The 7,740-nt window shown below is 48.0% G+C and overlaps 1 protein-coding gene across 2 annotated transcripts in view; it reads right to left on the bottom strand.

The window, feature by feature from the left end:
• The window catches only part of KIAA1107 (KIAA1107 ortholog), a 48,487-nt gene extending 40,753 nt beyond the window's left edge, over positions 1 to 7,734 (bottom strand). For both annotated transcript variants that reach the window (XM_026853683.1, XM_026853684.1), the window contains exon 1: positions 7,721 to 7,734. The gene's annotated coding sequence lies outside the window, so the exon portion shown is untranslated. The remainder of the gene's footprint in view (positions 1 to 7,720) is intronic.
• Positions 7,735 to 7,740: the final 6 nt, after the last annotated feature.

The raw sequence follows: 7,740 nt of genomic DNA, 5'->3' as shown, positions 1-7,740 counted from the left end.
GGGGGGGGGTGGGCAGGCCAGTACCTGTTTGCTGCCTGGGCTTTTGTCAGGGGTCTCACCCCCTCTATGGGTGAGCCAGGGGAAGAGATCCTCTCAGTTTTTGAGAGTTTCAATTATCCTTGGAGCCTGCAGGCCAATGTGACTGTGGCACAATGTTTTCTGAATGCCTGCCAGATCTTGTTTTGGGCCATGTGGCACTTCTCTAACAATAGCAGTGCCCGGAAACCTGCCCCGAGGTCAGATAATAGTGAGTGGCGAGGGGTGTGGGAAAAGATGGGCAAAGGCCTGAGTCAGTGGGCACCTCCAATGCTTTGGAATTTCACTCCTGAACAAATGCAGAGCCCTGGTAAGCTGATGAAGTGCTTAGAAAGGGTGTGTTACAAAGCTGGCAAAACCCAGGAGACACAAATCGCCGCAATGTGTTGGGGACTTGCCCATGCCTACCGTGTCCTCTTTAATACCACCCACTGCCCTCAAGGGGGAAAAAGACCTGCAGGATCTGAGAATGAACTTACTGGTACAGCAGCTGGGCTGGGGGAACAGGCAGAGCCAGTATCAGTTGCCTCCACCAGCACAGCAGCTGAGCCAGAGAGCCAGCCAGTGCCAGTATCAGTTGCCCCGATACAGAAAAGAAAATATACCAGAAAGTCAGTTCGCAAAGTGGGGGATGGGGATGAGCCAGGCCCAGGACGGGAACAGGAGGAAGGGCCAGTGGTGATTGTCCGATCTCTATCCCCGACTGAGTTGCAAGATATGCGGAGAGATTTCGGCCGCCTGGGAGGCGAGCAGATTTGCATCTGTCTGCTTCGATGCTGGGACAATGGAGCCAGTGCTTTTGAAATGGAGGGCAGAGAGGCCAAGCAGCTGGGATCTTTCTTTGGCCAAGGATGCTGGCATTGATAGGGAAATAGGGGAAGAGACTCAAACCCTCAAACCCTCAGCCTTTGGAAGCGACTCCTGCTCAGTGTAAGGGAAAGGTACCCCTACAAGGATGATATCCTATGTCAGCTAAGCAAATGGACCAGCATTGAGAAGGGCATTCAGAATCTCAGGGAACTGGCTGTGTTTGATATGATCTATGGTGATCTGAATGATGAGCAGGCACCCATGGACCCAGATCAGGCCCCTTGCACACACCTGATGTGGCGAAAGTTCCTGAAGAGTGCACCACCTTCCTGAAGCACACTCGAAAGCATTGGCAATAGTGTCCTGGTGCACAGACACCCACACTCTAACAGTGGATGGAGTGGTTGTCAAGCTCCGGCAATATGAGGGAAATCTCCCTTCATGTCAACATTCCTGGGTATCAGCTGTGGAGGAACTGTCTCAGAGGGTCCAGAAAATGGAAGAGGACATTCCACCTGCATGAGTTGATGTCTCAGCCATTAGAAGTAAATGTTTCCCCACCCAAGAAAAAGGCAGTAGAAGGTACACACCATGAGGGACCCTGTGGTTTTTCCTCCGTGACCATGGAGAAAACATGAGGAGGTGGGATGGACAGCCCACTGCTGCCCTAGCTGCATGGGAAGAACAGCTGAAAGGGAAGACCATCACCAAAGGGGAGTCCTCCAAGCAAAGTGCAGCTCCAGTGTCCAGTCAGAAATCCCCCAGGCAGAATAGAATGGTGAACGTTATGTCTGACCCTCTTGAGAGGACCAGTAAATCATTCTTGCAAAAAATGAGTGATGATGAGCAGGATTAGAGGGGCCCTGCCTCCAGTCAGGAGGAGGAAAGGGATAATCGGATTTACTGGACAGTGTGGATCCAATGGCCTGGCACATCAGACCCACAAGAATATAAGGCTTTTGTGGACACTGGCGCACGGTGCACCCTGATGCCATCGAGCTACAGTGGGGTTGAATCCATCTGCATCTCCGGAGTGACAGGGGGATCCCAACAGCTGACCCTATTGGAAGCTGAAGTGAGCCTGACAGGGAAGGACTGGCATAAGCACCCCATTGTGACTGGCCCAGATGCCCCGTGCATCCTGGGCATAGACTGTCTCAGGAGAGGGTACTTCAAAGACCCAAAAGGGTACCGGTGGGCTTTTGGTGTAGCTGCCCTGGAGGAGGTTGAACAGTTGTCCACCTTACCCGGCCTCTCAGAGGATCCCTCAGTGGTGGGGTGACTTAAGGTTGAGGAGCAGTGAGTGCCGATTGCTACCAAGACGGTGCACTGGCAGCAGTACCGCACCAACCGAGATTCCCTGGTCCCCATCCATCAGCTGATCCGTCAACTAGAAAGCCAGAAGGTGATCAGCAAAACTCACTCACCCTTCAACAGTCCTATATGGCCAGTGAGAAAGCCTAATGGTGAATGGAGGCTAACTGTGGACTACTGTGGCCTGAATGAAGTTAAGCCAGCAATGAGTGCTGCAGTGCCGGACATGCTACAGCTACATTATGAACTGGAGTCAAAGGCAGCCAAGTGGGACACCATGATTGACATTGCTAATGCGTTCTCCATTCTGATAGCACCAGAGTGCAGGCCACAGTTTGCGTTCACTTGGAGAGGCATCCAGTACACCTGGAATCGATTGCCCCAGGGGTGGAACCACAGCTCCACCATTTGCCATGGACTGGTCCATACTGCATTGGAGAAAGGTGAGACTCCAGAACACCTGCAGTACATTGATGACATCACTGTATGGGGGGACACAGCTGAGGAGGTCTTTGAAAAGGGAAAGAAGATAATTGAAATCCTCCTGAAGGCCGGCTTTGCCATTAAGCAAAAGAAAGTCAAGGGGCCTGCAAGGGAAATTCAATTCCTAGGAATAAAATGGCAAGATGGGCATCACCACATCCCAATGGAGGTGATAAACAAGATAACAGCCATGGCCCCACCAACCTCTAAAAAGGAGACTCAGTCTTTTTTGGGCGCTGTGGGGTTCTGGAGGATACACATCCCAAACTACAGCCTGATTGTGAGCCCTCTCTACCACGTAACCCGTAAGAACGATTTTGAATGGGGCCCTGAGCAACAACAATCCTTTGAACAAATTAAGCGGGAGATTGCCCGAGCAGTAGCCCTCGGGCCAGTCCAGGAAGGGCAGGAGGTTTAGAACATGCTCTACACCGCAGCCGGGGAGAATGGCCCTACCTGGAGCCTCTGGCAGAGAGCACCTGGGGAGACCCGAGGCCTACCTCTAGGCTTTTGGAGCCGGGGATACAAAGGCTCTGAAGCTAATTACACACCAACTGAGAAGGAGATACTGGCAGCGTACGAAGGAGTTTGGGCTGCCTCAGAAGTGGTCAGCACTGAAACACAGCTCCTCCCGGCACCCCAACTGCCGGTGCTGGGGTGGATGTTCAAAGGAAAGGCCTCCTCTACGCATCATGCAACAGATGCCATGTGGAGTAAATGGGTTGCGTTGATAACACAACAGGCTTGAATAGGGAACCTCAGCCACACAGGGATATTAGAGGCGATTACGAACTGGCCAGAGAGCAAAGATTACAGGATGTCACCAGAACAGGAGGTGACATGTGCTAAGGAGGCCTCACCATATAACGAGCTGCCAGACGAGGAGAAGCGATATGCCCTGTTCACTGATGGGTCTTGTCACATTGTGGGAAAACATCGACGATGGAAGGCTGCTGTGTGGAGTGCCACATGACGGGTCACTGAAGCTGCTTAGGGACAGGGTGAATCGAGCCAGTTTGCAGAGGTGAAAGCCATCCAGCTTGCTTTGGATATTGCTGAGTGGGAAAAGTGGCCGAGGCTCTACCTCTACACCGACTCGTGGGCAGTGGCGAATACCCTGTGGAAATGGTTGCAGCAATGGAAGCAGAACAACTGGCAACATAAGGGTAAAACCATCTAGGCTGCTGAAGTACGGCAGGACATTGCAGCCCATGTGGAAAACCTCGCTGTGAAGGCGCACCATGTGGATGCCCATGTACCCAAGAGTCGGGCCACTGATGAACATCAATGCAACCAGCAGGCAGACCAAGCGGCTAAGATTAGAGTGGCTCAGGTGGACTTGGACTGGCAGCGCAAAGGTGAACTGTACATAGTCTGGTGGGCCCATAAGACCTCGGGCCACCAAGGTAGAGATGCAACATACAGGTGGGCTCAAGATCGAGGGGTGGACCTCACTATTGACACCATTGCAGAGATCATCCATGGATGTGAGACGTGTGCTGCAATCAAACATGCCAAGTGGGTGAAGCCCCAGCGAAATGGAGAGCGATGGCTGAAATATAGATATGGAGAGGCCTGGCAGATTGACTACATCACACTGCCACAGACCCGCCAAAGGAAGTGCTACGTCCTCGCAATGGTGGAAGTAACCACTGGATGGCTGGAGACTTACCCAGTGCCCTATGCCACTGCCCGGAACACCATCCTGGGCCTTGAGACCCAAGTCCTGTGGCGACATGGCACCCCAGAAAGAACTGAGTCAGACAACAGGACCCACTTCTGAAACAACCTCATAAATGCTTGGGCAGAAGAGCATGGCATTGAGTGGGTCTACCATATCCCCTACCATGCACCAGCCTCTGGGAAGATCAAGCACTACAATGGACTGTTAAAAACCACATTGAAAACACTGGGAGGTGGGACCTTCAAAGACTGGGACATGCATCTAGCAAAGGCCACCTGGCTAGTCAACACAAGAGGATCTGCCAGTCGAGCTGGCCCGGCTCAGTCAAAACCTCCACGTGCTGTAGGTGGGGATAAAGTCCCTGTGGTGTGCATGAGGAATATATTGGGAAAAATGGTCTGGTTTAGTCCTGCACCAGGCAAAGGTAAAGGCAAACCCATCCATGGGATTGCTTTTGCTCAAGGACCCGAGTGTACCTGGTGGGTGATGCAAGACAATGGAGAGGTCCGATGTGTACCACAGAGGGACTTGATTCTGGGTGAGAACATGCCGTGAATTATGCTGTGCCTTTATAAATTGTTATTTTGTTATTGTTAACTGCTAAATGGCAGCTCGACATAACGTAGATGGTATAGAACAAAGGGGTGGATTATGTCCTGGTTCAGCTAGGATAGGGTTAAGTTTCCTCAGCAGAAAGGGGGAAGGGATCTCCAGCCAAGTTATTCATTCATACCATGGTCAGGTCCGGCACTGCAGCGTGGGAAGCTTTTCTTTGTGGCTTTGGTTGCAGAAAGCACACGCAGCGGGCTGGCTGTATCATTGTGGTATTTCTCTGTATATCTTTTGTCTTGTTTACGGTTATTACTGTTTATTGTTGTTATCATTGCTACTGTTGTTGTTCAGATTGCTTATTACACTGTTGTATTAAATTTCTTCTTATTTTAACCTGGGGTTTGTGCCCTACTTGTGTCCGAGGATGGGGGAGGGACAACGGCAACATGGACTCTGGTCCTGGCCGGGCCTAAACCAACACAATGCCAGATAGAGCTTGTGAGAAAAAAAAAATAATCCCGAAATCCCCAAGGAAAGATCATATTTACTTGGGAAGATAAAAGCCGAACACAAACAGGAAAAGGAATAAGCTTTTATTATAACTCTGATGAACTCTTAATACTGTATTAGTATTCTACTTCTCCTATTCTACAGGGAAACAGTATTTATAACCAGAAAACCTAGAACTTTTGTAGAAGACTACAACTTTCTCTCAGGAGCTCAACTACAGCTATGGGTCTTAGAATTTATCATGGCGATTCACATGTTCCAAGAACTAGACTAGCTTCCAGTAAACATCAAGCTGTAATTTAAGGCACCATTTTGGATTTGTGAAGATCTAATTAATATAATATGTATCTTAATGATGATAAACCAGTGAGATTCAACAGCCACTGATACTAGCAGAAGTCCTAATTTGAACAATGAAATTAGGCTCTTTTCAACCAAAGCTGTTTCCTTTCCTTGGTCCAAAGCAGTTCACTGTGGTCAAACTCCAGTGCAAGCTGTAACACAAATTTTCACAGAATATGCTAGGTTAGAGGATTCAGAAGCTGAGCTATCAAACAGCACTGAAGACTAAGTTGAAAAAAAAAAACAACTATCTTGCAAAACACCATACCTAGCTTAGAATATATGGGGAGGTTCATCTGAAGTATCTAAACATAGTGAAAAGATAAAAGGTTTATAATTAGATGAGCTGTTCTGAGGTTAAAAGTGGTTTTTCAATACCATGTTTTCTGGAGAACATGCAGGGCTCTATAGATGATTACTTGCCTTCCAGCAAACAGACAAAAATTGAAAGCAAGTATAGTGAACTGTAGACATATTAAATTCTTACCATTAGGAAAACAACAGAATGATGTAACAGTATATAATTAAAATAATTATTCCAAATAATTATTTCCCAACTTCCAATTTAAAATAATTTGGGTTTTTTTAATTTGCATTATCATGCTTCTGCATGAAAGTCTTCTGTATCACTGCTTACATGAATGTGAAGCAAATTAATGAAATCCCCAAAATAAGAAAGATATGAGATAAAAGCCATGATGTTATGTTTCTTACCACTTGTTTTGCTAATGGTCCTGCCAGACTTTGACAGTAACCTAACAAATGCTAGTTTATCAGCCTGTTCCACTACAGTGTGTTTTAAATATTACTCTCAGTTCAAAAAGTTTTTCTTTATACTTGTTGTAACTTTAGTACTGTGAACACAAATTTTTAGCTATCTGCTGCCCTATTTACAAATGGTAGGGAGAGAATGAGTGAAACCAATAGGGAGGCGTCAGCCTAGGTAAAAGTTTGGGTACTAAACTTTAAAACTGCAACATCTTTCCCTTCCTTTTGCCAACAATGTCAAAAGGTTGCAAGTGCATACATTTTCTAGGCACATCCTGAAATCATCTGAATCCCAGAGTGCCAACCACTCTGCTGCTGGGCATGCCTTGAAGTGCCCATCAGCTTTAACATCAACGCCATTTTATAGAAGGTAGGTGGCACCACCACAGCTTTGCTGAAGAAAAGCAAACACTGCTCAGTTCTTTAAAAGAAGGATTAGAGGCACTTACAGGCAAAGAGGATTGCAAGGTCTGGTGGCTGCATCAGCCAACACCCCTGATGTACTCACCAAAGGTATGAAGCAAGACGAGCAAGATGTCAGATATGTGCTAATAGCTGGCAATGGGAAAACACACTGGCCTTTGCACCAGGCCCTGGGGAGCAGCCAGCCCACAGAACAGTGCGGCATGCCTCGCTCCGGGCTCCCAGTTCGGTGGGAAAGCTGTGCTGTTTGGCCTAGCCCATGGATTACTAGGACTTAAGTGATGACCACACAGTTTCTAACGATGTATCCTCTTGATGCATCTTCATCTAACTTGATGAAGTTCTCCCAAGTTTTCAAATCCATAACTTCTTTTTTTTTTTTTGACGTGACACTCGAGTGGTTTTTCTTTGTTGCTTTCATTGGGTAGTCTTGCTAACAAAGGTATTAGCAGGCACAGAAAATTTCAAATGATACATTCAGGAATTCTGCTGTTTTTTCTCTTGGTCTATTACAAAGCCTTTACATACCCTAAAAAACATGCTACGGTGAGAGCATACTCATGTGATCAGCAGAGGGACCAAGGCAGAGGAAAGTTAAGTTAGTTACAGAAAAGTTCTCTGCAAACGCGGCACGAAGGCTGTGAAAGCTACTGCTTTGAACGGAAAGCTTTAAAACAGGTGTTAATACTGGAAAGAAGACGAGGAAGGACACCAGAGAGGTAGTGCTGAGGCCAGCCCATCAGCCCGAGGAGCGGGGCCGGTGCCCGCGGCTCCCGACCGCCGCGGCCGCACACTCACCGCAGGAAGCGCTGGAACTC

This window comes from Athene cunicularia (genome assembly GCF_003259725.1).
Source record: "Athene cunicularia isolate RWA chromosome 8 unlocalized genomic scaffold, athCun1 chr8_part1, whole genome shotgun sequence".
Taxonomy (NCBI): domain Eukaryota; kingdom Metazoa; phylum Chordata; class Aves; order Strigiformes; family Strigidae; genus Athene; species Athene cunicularia.
Note: the sequence above shows the minus strand (reverse complement) of the source record. Positions and strands in the feature narration are given on the sequence as shown.